The sequence below is a fragment of the Dendrobates tinctorius genome, unplaced genomic scaffold (assembly GCF_039654945.1).
Source record: "Dendrobates tinctorius isolate UK_male_01 unplaced genomic scaffold, ASM3965494v1 ptg000063l, whole genome shotgun sequence".
Classification (NCBI taxonomy): Eukaryota; Metazoa; Chordata; class Amphibia; order Anura; family Dendrobatidae; genus Dendrobates; species Dendrobates tinctorius.
Window position 1 is genome coordinate 17,565,100 of NW_027361731.1, and position 15,260 is coordinate 17,580,359.

At 49.5% G+C, this 15,260-nt stretch overlaps 1 protein-coding gene across 1 annotated transcript in view; it reads left to right on the plus strand.

The window, feature by feature from the left end:
- Positions 1-15,260, plus strand: part of LOC141094318 (gastrula zinc finger protein XlCGF66.1-like) — a 60,564-nt gene that overhangs the window by 17,196 nt on the left and 28,108 nt on the right. The gene's annotated exons all lie outside the window — the stretch shown is intronic.

A 15,260-nucleotide genomic window follows, 5' to 3' on the forward strand; every position in this document is an offset into this window, starting at 1 on the left:
AGCAGGCAGCAGGTTTCCAGTGTCCACAAGTGTTCAAAAGTTCATCAGCAGGAGATGGCTGGAGTACCAAGTCCAAGACTTCCAGGAGCAGGTCACAGGCTAACTGCAGACTTGATTCTGAAGCACTGATTGCTCAGCTGAGACTGCTTAAGAGGCAAGAGGGAGAGAATCAGGGCGGGAACATGAAAGCTGGAAAGTCCATACTAACTGAGGGCAAGATAGCTGCAGCAGGGCAGAAAGCAAAATGGCCGACGGAAAAAACTGAATTTCAAAAACATGTAAAAAAAGACTAAGAACCTTACAGAGGTGGCTGACGGCAGTAATAGCGCTCCCAGCTTCATATTTTCTAGGCGGGCCAGGGTTTTTTTTTTTTTGTCCGTCCACGTGTATTTCTAACCCTGACAAATACTCAGGGAATTTCTCAGTCATGGTCCATACCAGCGCCAGCAACTTCAGGATTCCTTTGTATTAGACCCCTTATGGGACTGCAGCCATTCAGCAGCGTCCGCTGGATCCGTAAAAAACATGGAAGAACCTTTGTGGACAACTCAGAGCCAAGCTGGATAAATCATTGAATACATAACATTCTTTCCTCTAAGTTGTTTCTTAATTTCCATGAACTGTGCCCGCTGTTTCTGGAGTTCCATAGAGAAATCCGGAAAGATCGAGATCGTGGCATTGTTGAACTTAATGGGGCTTTTTTGCCATGCCAAATGTAGAATAGCATCTCTGTCCTTACAGTTGAGGAGACGTGCCAGGAAAGGTCTAGGTGGGGCTCCCGGAGGAAGGGGTTTTGTAGGGACCCTGTGAGCCCTTTCTACGGAGAACGTTGGAGAGAATTCATCTCCCAGAGAAGCTTTAAGCCAGTCTTCCAAAAATTGCTCAGGCTGTTGACCTTCCAAGCGTTCTGGCAGACCAATGATCCGGATATTATTCCGATGCAGTCTATTCTCTAGGACGTCCGCTTTTTGCTTCCAGGCGTTTATAGAGCCTGCCACCTTTGTTAGCTTTGCCTCCATAGGTGTAATGGTATCCTCTTTCTGGGACACCCTTGCCTCCACTTCTGTAATGCGCCCCCTCATGGACTGCATGTCTTGCCGAAGACACACCACCTCAGTGTACACATCCTCTATTTTCCCGGTCAGGGTTGTTTTGGTTAAGGATATAGCATGCATTAACTATTCGGACGCCTGTTTAAGGGTCAATTCTTCCTGCTCACTCCCCTCCTCACCCTCAAAGGTACGGTTTTTACGCTGAGCCTGTGAGGAATTATTTCTGAAGGATCGTGCACTGTCAGAGGGATCAGTTCTGGCAAATTCTCTTAATTCTTTGGAAGCTCCTGAGTCCCTTGGGCGATTCATGATCAATAGTAATATGGCACAGCAAGATGATTGAAATTATATGCTCTGCTCTGGGAATTTCTCACTCCCAGTGATAAACACAGCAGGGCTATTATGTAGTACAAATGTCCCGAAAACAACTCAAAGCAGATGGACTGTGTAAAATTGTAGAAATTGTAACAGGTACTGAGTCATTGCCAGGATTTCATGTAGCCAGGGTGGGACTCGCAGCACCAGCAAGGACAGCAGCAGATGGGGGGGTCCAGAGGTCCCTAAAGTAATGGGACTGACAGGTTTAGTGTCCTATCAGTGGGGGAGCGCGTGACCCAATTTTTCCAGAGCACTTGCCGCGTGTCCCCATCAGATCCCCAGGATATGCGCTCACCTCCCGAGCAGCGCTGCAGTGATGGGGGCTTGTGCCGCGTCTCTTACTGACAGAGTGAGAGCCTTAGAAGATGGCCGCCCCCTTATGTATTCCCTGCCATCCACCCAGGCCTCCTCAACTCCCAGCACACGAGAGCCTCTCAGCGTCCTCCCGCAGGGGCCCAAAGACATCTCGGAGTCCAGGGGGTCCCAAAGCTGGTGAGTATGCCTTGGTAAATGGGTTTATATGGCAGGATTAATGCAGGATTCCAGGAGCTCTCCTCAGGCACATCCTCACTCCACAGCTACATAGCCAAGCCCAGCGCCAGCAACTTCAGTTTGAACTAACTGTAATTGTCCGGATTCTTCTGTCTCTCTGTGACCTTCTGGCATAATCACCCGCTCTCTTCCTTATTATACCTATGACAATATTGCCCCAAGTCCTTATAGGCTTCCATCGGTGTACAGCACCAAGGGCTGTGAGAAGTCAGGGTACGCCAAGATTGGGGCATCTGTCAAGGCCTGAAATGCTTTATTTTGTCATGTACCCCATTAAATGGATTGACATTTCGTTCCCCCAGCCATGCCCCGCAACAACTCGTTCAGTGGTACCGCAATCTTGGCAAAGTCCCTTATGAACGTGCGGTAGTATCCGGCTAGCACTAGGAAAGCTCACAGTTCTCTCAGGTCGGTAGACATGGGCTACTTTATTACTGCAGCTACCTATTCTGCGGTGGGGTAAACTCCCTCACTAGACACGGTGTGTCTCAAGTATTAAATTTTACGCTTGAATAGGTGACACTTCTAGGGCTTTTTTTTTATTTTTAATCCTTGTCTTTGAAGCCGCTCCAACTGATGAAGATGCTCTTCAAACATGGCAGAATAAATCATTATGTCATCCAGATACATTAAAGAGGCTTCAAAGTTCAAAGCATTTTTCCATAAACCGCTGTAAGGTTCCTGGTGCATTCGTCAGTCCAAAAAGGCATTTGGTTTAACTCAAACTGGCCCACAGGGAGGACAAAAGCTGTGTTCTGGCCGTCCTCCTCAGCTACCAGGACTTGCCAGTGGCCACTGACTAAATCAAGAGAGGAAAAATATTTGGCTTTTCCCAATGCAGATAGGGACTCCTCAGTTCTCGGCAAGGGATAGAAGTCCTGTATAATTCACGCGTTCAGCCTTCGGTAGTCCACACAGAAACTCATGCAGGGTACCATCCTTTTTTCCCGTCTCCCATGACAGCACACATGAGAGAGGGGATCCGCCCAGTCAGGACAGGAACCCTACTGAAGATAAAAGGGGCGGTACCTCTCCCTCGCTTCAGTTGGGTTTCCTGTCCTGACAGGGACCCGTGTACTGAAGATCACGTACCTGCCCCTCTCTCGTGCCGGTGTGGAAGAACAGGCAGGGTCCTGGGCGCCGTGCGTCAGGAGAGGGAAGCGCCGCCCGCGGGTCCCCCGAGGGCTCAGCGTCTGAGCGGGCGCAGAAGCAGAATGGCATGGGGCTCTGCCGTGGCTGCCGCGCCGCCCTCTCCCCACTCTGCCGCATCCTGGAGCACGGAGAAAGCAGCGTCAGGAGCGGCCGCTTCCAGGTCGCGCCCCTCTGACGTCACACGCAGGGCACGCTGGGAAGGGGCGTGCCCGGGTGACGTCGGGAGGCGGCGCCAGGATCCAAGATGGCGGCGCCCATAGGGAAAAACGCCGGCCGGCAAGATAAGATCCTGGCGGCATGGCAGGGGGGGGCTGTGGGGGTAACTGGAGGAGGCGGAGAGTGCAGTGGATCTCCCTTACGGGATGACTTACGGATGACCACAGAAGACTCACTCATGCCCAAGGCTTCATGATGGAAGTGGGGCAAGATGAGCAGCAGCAGCAAGAGCTCTCGCCAGATGCCAGGCTGGGCCACCAGCATACCAGGAGCAGCCGCTCGAGTGGTGGGAGCGGCAGTCGTAAACGCGACTGGCATGACTCTGAGACGTCCAGAAGAAACGTCATGAGTGCATCTGAGGAGCCTCCGAGATCGTACCCCTGATTGACAGCGGTGGGGAGTGATCTCCGTGAATGTCACCCTTATGGCAATGGGGTTCCTTTTTTCTCTGTTTGATCACTAGGGGTCAAGGAAGGCCAGCAGCAAAACCAAAAATAGAGAATGCGCCCTATGCAAACACCCGGTGGCAGATCAGTGGCAGAAAGACCTCTGCGCTGACTGTATAAATAAAACAATACAGGAGGAAACCCCTGATTTGGTAACCACCCTTAAGGCGTTAATACAGCATGAGGTGAAAGGTTCCCTAAAGGCAGCCCTTAAAAAGAATAAAAGAGGTCATAGAAGGGATTCTGATTCAGAGGCCTTGCCAGGGCGGAAGGGGCGGCAAAGATCCTTGTCCCCCTCCTCTTCCTCTATTCAGTCCTCAGAATACTCCTCGGACAGTGATATAGGCGGCCGTCCATGTTTCCCAACAGAGGATGTGGAAAAGCTGGTCAATGCTATTAGGGCTACAATGGGCCTTAAGGAGGAAAAGACTCCTAAATCATTGGAGGATATGATGTTTGGAGGAATGGAAAAAACGCACCTTCCCTGTAAATGATAAAATAAAGGCCCTAATTGACAGGGAATGGAAAAAACCTGAGAGGTCAGGGGGCTTGCCTTCTACATGAAAAAGAAGGTACCCTTTTGAACAAAAGGATTCAGAGACCTGGGAAAGTCCCAAAAATTGATGGGGCCGTAGCCAAATCCTCAAAAAAGGTATCTCTACCATTAGCGGACTCGGGCATGTTGAAAAACCCGCTTGATAAAAAAGCAAATAGAAGACCAGATCAGGGATAGAGTTCCTAGGGACGAAATTCTGTCTAATCTGACACTGGTACACGGAGCAGCGGCTTCCCAAGCGGATTCCTCTGCAAATTCCGCAAGATTGACAGCTAAAGCAGTAAGCCTGTTAAATGCAGCAAGACGAGCCATGTGGCTTAAAGGGTGTCCCGGAGATTTACCATCAAAACCATAGGTTATGTTCCATTCCATGCGATGGCTAATTCCTCTTCGGAAAAAAACTAGAAGAAATTTTGGAACATGCGGGGGATAGGAAGAAAAGCTTTCCCCGATTTTTCCGGGAGAACCTAAAAAGCAGCCCTTTCGGAGGAGGAGATTTAACAGGGGTCGTCCCCCGGGAGATAGAAAAAGCTGGGACTTTAAAGAAAGAAGAGGTTCAGGCTATATGTTTAAAGGGCCCTCCACTTCCTCCAAAAAATCTCCCCAATGATATCTGGCCGGAGGTAGGGGGAAGGCTTTCTCTCTTCCTTTCCGCCTGGGCAAATATCTCCCCCAGTACATGGGTCCTAAACAAAATTAAGGACGGTTTAAAAATAAAATTCATCCGTCCGCCCAGACATACCTTCATAATGACACCCAAAAGGAAAGCCCAGGAGCAACAGCTGACCCTGGAGAGGGAAGTCTTGGGACTAGTGAAAAACAAGTCCTACAGGAAGTCCCTGTCACGCTCGCGCCTTGGCTGAATGGCGCGAGCTGGGGGGTTGTGGCCCCACTGTGCCACAAACCAGACTACCCTGGAAGGGGCGTAACTACGGCAGCTTCCTTGGTCTTCACTGGAGCCTCTGATGGTGAGGTCAGGCTTGTGCGGCAGGTAGCTGCCGGGTGCCACTCCAGGGTGGTGTCTGGCTGTGGCTGCTGATCCCACTCGGGAACAGGACACCTTGACAGAGGCTATAGACAGGCAGGCAGGTGGACACGACAGGCACGGCTTGGAGACACCGGGCAGGTGGGCACGGCTTGGAGACACCGGACAGGCGGGCACGGCTTGGAGACACCGGACAGGCGGGCACGGCTTGGAGACACCGGACAGGCGGGCACGGCTTGGCGTGGTATGAGAAGGAGCAGGTAGGGACCTGTTCACACATCAGGTGTAGGCAGGAGGGAGTGGTGTATGCTGGAACAGGATCTGGACCTGTTCACACAGGAGGTACAGGTATGGATATAGGCAGGAAGGAATGGAGTATGAAGGAACAGGTTTGGGCCTGTTCTCACAGGAGGTGTAGGCAGGAGGGAGTGGTGTATGCTGGAACAGGATCTGGGCCTGTTCACGCAGGAGGTACAGGTATGGATATAGGCAGGAAGGAATGGAATATGAAGGAACAGGTTTGGGCCTGTTCTCACAGGACGTGCAGGTAGGCAGAGCCGCAGGAGTGCGGAGCAGGCAGAGCGGCTAGGGAGCCGTGCAGACAGAGCTGCGAGCGTGCAGATGCACAGATAAAGAGGACACAAGGAAAGACACGGCAGGGAAGGAACCAGAAACAAGGAGACTGACAGACAGAGGTAAGACTGAGTTCAGACAGAGGCACAGGGACAAAGACACAAGGACCAGGATGTTCTGCCTCCTGGCAGGCAGACAGAGTACGGACAAGGTACAGGGAACAAGACTCAAGGGCCAGGATATTCAGCCTCCTGGCAGGCAGACAGGGTACAAAGCAAGACTAGAGTAATCCTCCAGAGAAGGAGACACACAAAACAGGGCCTGGCTTCCTCAGCAGCGAGATACTAACTGAGTATAGACATTGCTCAGGCAATGTTTCAGTGGGAGTGGCGAAACTAAATAGTCAAGGGCTCCAGGTGGTTGGTCAGGGACAGATTACCCAGGTGCACCCAGACTGCATAAGAACCAGAGAGTTCAGGCGCCGCCCCCCTATACACACAGTCAGGAAACATGGAGAGCAAGCAGGAAAACAAGAGGCATAGCACATGGAGCTCAGGGCTGGCAACAGACAGATTTCACAGCATGGTTTGAAGGAGAAAGTAAGTTGGTGCGCGGGGGATGGGAGGCCATTCAGTGATGCCAGCAGGGTTGTTACAGTCCCACTTGCAGGAAGAAAGAAGGGGGTTCTACTCCCCCCTCTTCTTAATACAAAAACCAGATGGCTCTTGGAGAACCATTGTCAACCTGAGGAGACTCAGTGGGTAGACAATTGCTCCTTCAAAATGGAGTCAATCAACACGGCCACAAAGATCCTGTTCCAGCATTGCCTCATGGCAGTGATAGACTTAAAAGATGCCTACTATCACATCCCAATTCATCGGGAGTATCAAAAATATTTGAGAGTAGCGCTCTGTCCAGGGGCAGGTGAAACACTACCAATACGCAGCCCTTCCGTTAGGCCTGTCTACAGCCCCCAGAGTATTCACCAAAGTGATGGCTGAAGTGATGTCTTTTCTTCGTTCCAGGGACATAGTGATCGTCCCATACCTAGACGACTTTCTGGTAATAGGGCGGTCGGAGTCCCACTGCGCACATCAAGTGAAGGAAGTGATAGCAATTCTAGTAGGACTAGGATGGATAGTAAATATGCCCAAATCAAGGATAACCCCAGTAAAAGAGCAATCCTTCCTAGGGTTGATATTGGACTCCGAGCAACAATGCTGCCTCCTACCAGAGAGCAAAGTGACCAAGATAAGAGGCCTAGCTCGCACAGCAATACAAAGGCCAAATATGACACTGAGGAACGCAATGTCCCTTTTAGGCTCGTTGGCATCATGCATACCCGCAGTAGCATGGGCGCAGTACCACTTAAGGCAACTACAGTGGGAAGTTCTGTCAGCACAGAAACAATTAAAAGGACATTTAGAAGGCAAACTATGTCTCTCAGTGGCTGTAAGAGATTCCCTGCTCTTGTGGACTGTAGAAAAGAATCTAACAGCTGGTGTCCCATGGCAAAAACCAGTCGAGGACATCATTACAACAGACGCGAGTGCCACAGGATGGGGAGCACACCTGAGATCCCACTCAATACAGGGGACCTGGTCCTCGCTAGAAAAGGATCACGGTTCAAATGTAAAAGAACTATGGGCAGTGGAAAAAAACGTGAAACCTTTCCTTCCTTTACTTTGGGGCCGCCACACCCGAGTCATGACGGACAATCAGGCAGTAGTAGCCTACATCAATCACCAGGGGGGAACGAGATCTCGGGGCCTCATGCAAATATCGGATCTACTCTTCCAGCTAACAGAACAACATCTGTTATCCATCACAGCACTGCACATAAAGGGAGTAGAAAATATACAGGCAGACTTCCTGAGTCGCAGGCACCTAAGACAAAGGGAATGGTCCCTAAACCCCCAAGTCTTCCAACAAATAGTTCAGGCCTGGGGAAAACCAGAAATAGACCTGTTCGCTACCGCACACAACCGGAAGGTCAGGAAGTTCTGCTCACTAAATCCAAGGGAAAACCCCTTCGCAGTAGATGCCCTACAAATACCCTGGAAGTTCATCCTGGCCTATGCATTTCCCCCGATAACAATGATCCCAGTAGTGGTCAGGAAAGTCAGGGAGGATCGAGCGAGAATAATTCTTATAGCTCCGTTTTGGCCGAGGAGGCCTTGGTTCTCCCTTCTGAGACTCATGTCGGTGACAGATCCATGGATATTACCGGAGATTCCAGACCTGCTTTCCCAGGGACCAGTGGTCCACTCTCAGGTGAAAGGCTTCCATCAAGCAGCCTGGAATTTGAGAGGGTGCTACTGAGTCGCCAGGGATTCTCTCCAGGGTTAGTCTCCACCCTGTTGAAAAGTAGGAAACCTATAACATCCCAAATCTACGGTAGAACGTGGAAAAAGTTCCTAGACTTCCTGGGGGAACCCTTGGGGGATGTAGCGCCAGTGGGACCTATCCTAGAATTCTTACAGTCGAGACTGCAACTGGGGTTGGCCACTAACACTCAAAGTCCAAGTCTCAGCTTTGGGGGCCCTATATACAGTGGGGCAAAAAAGTATTTAGTCAGTCAGCAATAGTGCAAGTTCCACCACTTAAAAAGATGAGAAGCGTCTGTAATTTACATCATAGGTAGACCTCAACTATGGGAGACAAGCTGAGAAAAAAAAATCCAGAAAATCACATTGTCTGTTTTTTTTTTTCATTTTATTTGCATATTATGGTGGAAAATAAGTATTTGGTCAGAAACAAGCAATCAAGATTTCTGGCTCTCACAGACCTGTAACTTCTTCTTTAAGAGTCTCCTCTTTCCTCCACTCATTACCTGTAGTAATGGCACCTGTTTAAACTTGTTATCAGTATAAAAAGACACCTGTGCACACCCTCAAACAGTCTGACTCCAAACTCCACTATGGTGAAGACCAAAGAGCTGTCAAAGGACACCAGAAACAAAATTGTAGCCCTGCACCAGGCTGGGAAGACTGAATCTGCAATAGCCAACCAGCTTGGAGTGAAGAAATCAACTGTGGGAGCAATAATTAGAAAATGGAAGACATACAAGACCACTGATAATCTCCCTCGATCTGGTGCTCCACGCAAAATCCCACCCCGTGGGGTCAGAATGATCACAAGAACGGTGAGCAAAAATCCCAGAACCACGCGGGGGGACCTAGTGAATGAACTGCAGAGAGCTGGGACCAATGTAACAAGGCCTACCATAAGTAACACACTACGCCACCATGGACTCAGATCCTGCAGTGCCAGACGTGTCCCACTGCTTAAGCCTGTACATGTCCGGGCCCGTCTGAAGTTTGCTAGAGAGCATTTGGATGATCCAGAGGAGTTTTGGGAGAATGTCCTATGGTCTGATGAAACCAAACTGGAACTGTTTGGTAGAAACACAACTTGTCGTGTTTGGAGGAAAAAGAATACTGAGTTGCATCCATCAAACACCATACCTACTGTAAAGCATGGTGGTGGAAACATCATGCTTTGGGGCTGTTTCTCTGCAAAGGGGCCAGGACGACTGATCCGGGTACATGAAAGAATGAATGGGGCCATGTATCGTGAGATTTTGAGTGCAAACCTCCTTCCATCAGCAAGGGCATTGATGATGAAACGTGGCTGGGTCTTTCAACATGACAATGATCCAAAGCACACCGCCAGGGCAACGAAGGAGTGGCTTCGTAAGAAGCATTTCAAGGTCCTGGAGTGGCCTAGCCAGTCTCCAGATCTCAACCCTATAGAAAACCTTTGGAGGGAGTTGAAAGTCCGTGTTGCCAAGCGAAAAGCCAAAAACATCACTGCTCTAGAGGAGATCTGCATGGAGGAATGGGCCAACATACCAACAACAGTGTGTGGCAACCTTTTGAAGACTTACAGAAAACGTTTGACCTCTGTCATTGCCAACAAAGGATATATCACAAAGTATTGAGATGAAATTTTGTTTCTGACCAAATACTTATTTTCCACCATAATATGCAAATAAAATGAAAAAAAAACAGACAATGTGATTTTCTGGATTTTTTTTTTTCTCAGTTTGTCTCCCATAGTTGAGGTCTACCTATGATGTAAATTACAGACGCCTCTCATCTTTTTAAGTGGTGGAACTTGCACTATTGCTGACTGACTAAATACTTTTTTGCCCCACTGTAACTGCAACTTAGCAGCCAATAGGTGGGTGTCCCGATTCATAAAGTGCTGTGGCAGGTCAAGGCCGGTCATTATCCCAAAGATACCACCCTGGGACCTCAACTTAGTCTTAGAGGCCTTAACCAAAGATCCCTTTGAACCACTACTAGAGCTGTCACCAAAGCTACTTACACTTAAAACTGTCTTACTGGTAGCATTAACATCAGCCCGAAGAGTGAGCGACCTACAAGCTCTATCTATATGTCCTCCATATACACAGATCTTGGATGACCGAGTGGTTCTAAGACCAAACCCGGCCTATCTCCCCAAGGTAGTCCAAAAGTTTCGTAGGACTCAGGAGATCTCCTTGCCATCTTTCTGTAACAATTCTAGAAACCCTGGGGAGCAAAAGTTCCATACATTAGATGTAAGAAGAGCCATAGTACAATATATGTCAGTAACTACTCAGTGGAGGAAAGATCAGTCCCTTTTTGTAGCCTTTCAGGGTAGTAGAAAAGGGCACGGGGTAGCTAAGAGTACCATTGCCAGATGGATCAGGGAGGCCATTATGTTATCCTACTCCGCAAGTGGCGCTCCGGTTCCAGAAGGCATCAAGGCTCACTCCACCAGAGCCGTGGCTACCTCCTGGGCAGAGAAGGCTGAGGTATCGATTGAGCAGATTTGTAAAGCCGCTACTCGGTCCTCACCTTCAACCTTTTTTAAGCACTACCGACTTGATCTATCTTCCTCTACTGACCTAACCTTTGGTAGAAGTGTGCTTCAAGCGGTGGTCCCTCCCTAAGGTGTCTTGTTCTACAAAAGTCCCTCATGTGTGCCGTCATGGGAGACGGGAAAACACCAAGGTCACTTACCGGTAGCCGGTTTTACCGGTGCCCATGACGGCACCTGTATATCTCCCCCCCCCCCCCCCCCCCTTTCACTCCTTTGGTGTGCACTATAGTTTGGGTGCTTTTTTTTTTTTTTTTCAGTTAGATATAATGTGGTGATAGTTTTACCATGTGTACTAACCCGGGGGGCCTATCATGCTCTGTAAATCAACTGAAGCGAGGGAGAGGTACTGCCCCATTTATCTTCAGTAGGGTTCCTGTGCTGACTGGGCGGATCCCCTCTCTCATGTGTGCCGTAATGGGCTCCGGAAAAACCGGCTACCGGTAAGTAACCTTGGTGTTTCCCAACTAATATGATGGGGGCTGCTCAGGGATTCTGGCTCTCATGGATCACGCCATTGTGCAGCATATGGGCAACAGTTCTTTTACTTCCTGGGACATCTGAAGTGGGACCTGTCGATACCTCTCACGAATGGCAGCAGTGGTTACTGTAGGGATCTCGTGAGGAATAGCATGGTTGCAACCAAAGTCATCTTCATTCTATGCAAACACCTCTCAATATCTCTGTTATAACTGTTAAACCTGCCCATCTTACCTCAAGAAAAACTGAGGCTGAGCTCCATCTGTTCCAAGAGGTGAAGTCCAGCTATTGGTTCGCTTCATTTTTCCTGACTATCAAGCGACACTGCTAAGGTCCATAGGTCTCTTCCCACAGGTGTCAGTCCTATAGCATCAGCTGTCCGACATTATACAAATTTGAATCACTTTTTGTCCAGGCATCAACTGTAGAATTGTTCCACTTATGTTTTTACAGTGCACAGGTACTTGTTCCTGTTGCAAAGTGGCCAGGGTGCAGGCAACTAATAATCAGGAGATCACTTCTTGTCCCTCTATAGGCTTAGTATGGACGTCCACACCCTCTAAGGATACATGGGCCAGAACAAGCCTAGTCAGTACAGTCTGTCCCACAGGCAGTGTCATTGTGGCTTTGGGTGGTATCAATACTCTGCTGAGATATTGTGAGGCAGCGGGTAACTAAATTTCGCTCACTCGCGTTAAGAACACCTTCTTACTTGCCCGATCACGGGCGGCACTGGTCCAGTTGTTTTTATTGGGGTCCTCAGCTAAGAATTGTCCCACTTCTTTTAGCACATTCATGCCCAGGGTTACAGTGGGTCCTCCGCCTCTGGACCCCTTTGTCAGCACGATTTCTTTTTGGCTCAGATCCTTTCCGCACACCCAGACAGACATCCACTCTACTCCGGCTACTGGAATAGGCAGTTGATTAGCCACCACAAGTCGGGTGCTGTGTTCTTTTCTGGAGCAAGCAACTTTGGGAAAATGACTCTGGAAATATGCTTCAGGCACTGTGAGAACCCGTGTCCATCAAGCAGTGAATGTGTTGCCGATTGAATTCAGGACAGGTAATGGGTCTCTTGGAGACAATATCCTCATAATTCTCTCTTTTCTCTCTGAGGCTCGAAACCCCTTGGTATACTCCACGACCGTGGGGCGCATGAGTTTAAAGGGCATCCCGTCTCCTCCTTTCTCGATTCAGTCTCTTGAAATGTGCCCCCTTCCACCGCAGGTTCAACGCTCACTCGTGTTCCGCTGATGGGCTACGTACGCAGCATGATGTGGTTTGAAAGGACCGACTTTCTCCTCTCACCTGAGGTCGGGTGATCAGCTAGAGGATTGGCGGCAAGGGTCCCCTTGATGCTGCACAGCTCACCTTAAATGTCCCAAATCTCTTGACGTATCTCCTGCACCCAGTTGGAATGAGTAAGTGTTGACTCAGGGGTGACCACTTCATGATTCCGGAACGCGGTGGTGAGAACAGGGGGCTCTCTCTCCGAGACTCTAACTTCGGCCCATGTAAATCAATCAGCCGCGGAGACACCATCACATGTTTCTCAACGCAAGCAATGACTAGCCAGGTCTTTCACCGGGAAGGAACAACCACGGGAAGGGCAGTCTCCAATGAAGGAAACCACCTATGCCAAAACATGGTATCCATCCACAGACAGCTGTTTCGGGGTATTGCCCCTCATCAGTGTGGAGTAGGAAACTGGCTAGTAGGAGCAATGCCTAGTAAAAGACTATGAAAATGAGGATGAAAGACCTGGCTAGTCATTGCTTGCGTTGAGAAACATGTGATGGTGTCTCCGCGGCTGATTGATTACGTGTTTTTGCATATTTCCCATAAGGGATGGGGGCATTGCTCTAGAATCACTGCGTTGAGAAACATGTGATGGTGTCTCCGCAGTGTTGGATGTTGATCTCCATGAGGTCACTCATCCTCATTTTCTAACTTCGGCCCAGACTTCAAAGAAGCCCAGTCTGGGATTCAGGCATGGCCGCTCCAATAAGATATACTTCAGAAAGAGATCCTTCAGTCCAGCAACGAGTTGGTCCCGCATCCCTTCGTCCAAGGGACCCAGCCCTCGGTTTCCATCTTGGGTCTTCTTGGTGATATGGGCCATCACTTCCTGCAGTGCCTAACATACTGAGCTATGGTCTCACTTCCCCTTGGACCCACTAGAACAACCACATGCTGAGGTGCTTTAGGTCTGTGGTATCACCAGGCATATTTTCCAAGATCTGTATCACATTTTCCACAGGGTTATGATCCCTAGGTGGGTGGTACATAACCGCCTGCCGGGCATCCCGATCAAGGGTCAGGAGGGTTAATTTGGCCTGCATGGAAGGGGTTAGGGGATACATGCGTAGCATGCTTTTCAACATCGCTGCCCAGTCACACAGCGACACACTGCTCCATGTAAACTTGGGAAGGTTGCTGAGCATAGCCACCAAGTGTGTATTTCCCTTGCCGGGCTTGGTTCACAGACTGGTCCACCATCTCTGTCTGATGTTGCATCCTGCCGAATATGCCAAAAGTAATGCAGGTGTCTGGATGCAACGAGCAGAGATCATGAGGTGGAAACAGCCAAGGGTTGATATAATGCTATTTATATACAACAGTAACTTTTAAACAATTAGTGCTAGTAGCTATGCAATTTTACAGTAGAGGGAATAACAACAGTATTAGAATAAACAAGCAAGTCTTTCACCATTTAATGTTAGTGTCCTTTTCACAAAAGTGGTGCATCCAGTCTTGGGAGTCACCACTTGAGTTCTCACCCAAGGCTCTCGTTCTAGCAGGGGTCACCGGGTTTTCCCGCTAGGCCACAAGTCTCTTCCTGAAATAGTGTATTAAAGCCTGTTGAGCCTCTAACACACCAACCGGCCCATCCCAACCTGTACTTCTAATCCCAGCTAATCCCAGTACCATTGATGATAGCTGGAAGTGACGGCTGTGCTCACTCGCACCGTTCCTTCTCAATCGCAGGCGTACATCTCCTGTCAGTGTCCGCATGGGTCTTCTCGGCTTGATCATCGGCAGAAGTATCTCAGGCTCAAGGTGGAGAGGACTGGGCATCAGCTCTTGACAAGCATTTGGAGTACCCGCCAAGGCTGGGGGATTACTCGGTAGTGGGTCGGTCAGTTCTTAAAGGGATGTGTCACAGCAGCAGTGACCCGGTCCGTGGCCCTGGGCATCCAATGAAAATGGGAATTAAAGTTTATAAGAGAGAGTTCGTGATGGCACCTGTGGTATTTGGCAACTGAGGTGTTAGCTGATGCTGCAGATTCAGTCCGCTGGGGCAGTTGTTAATGCAGCAGAGTTGGTTCAGTTCTCCACAGGCAGAGCAATCCCCAGCAATGGTAATATGATAGATAGTGAAGGTGGTACAGGTTGTAGTGCAGGGCAGATGACTCAGCAATAAATAGAGGACACAGCAAAGTGCAGTCTTCACAAGTTTTACTCGCAGTTCTGATGTACAATCCCCATCTGGGGGTGCTGTGTCCTCAGGGTCAGTGGTCCAGACCAATCTCAGGTAGCTTGGGGTGCACGTTGCCAGGGCTCCCTTAGATGTTCTTTTCCTGAACTTTTCACTACGCTGGCTACCGCCTCTCCTGCCCTGCGTCTTCACACAGTGTCCCAAGCCAACAGACTCTGATCTTGTCGGACGACGTTGGTCAGGCCCCTGGATCCTATGTCTGCCTTTTCAGTGAATATGTATGGATGTGGATGTAGCACCTGCAATGCCTACCACCTCTAGGTTTCCTAGCTGAGTCCTTAGTTTATCTACTAGTTTTGGGGCTGGCCCCCTAACTGCGACCTGGTCCCTCCACCGACTACGCCGGTGGATACGTGCCCCATGGATGGATTCCTCACTATCCGTGCCCCTAGGACCTCTTCTTCCTCTCCTCCTCTGAAGTCTTTCTCTTTTGTCCTTCTTCACTGTCCCTCTAGTACCAGGTAGCATGTTACAGAGGCTAAAGCACTAAATAGTGCAAAAC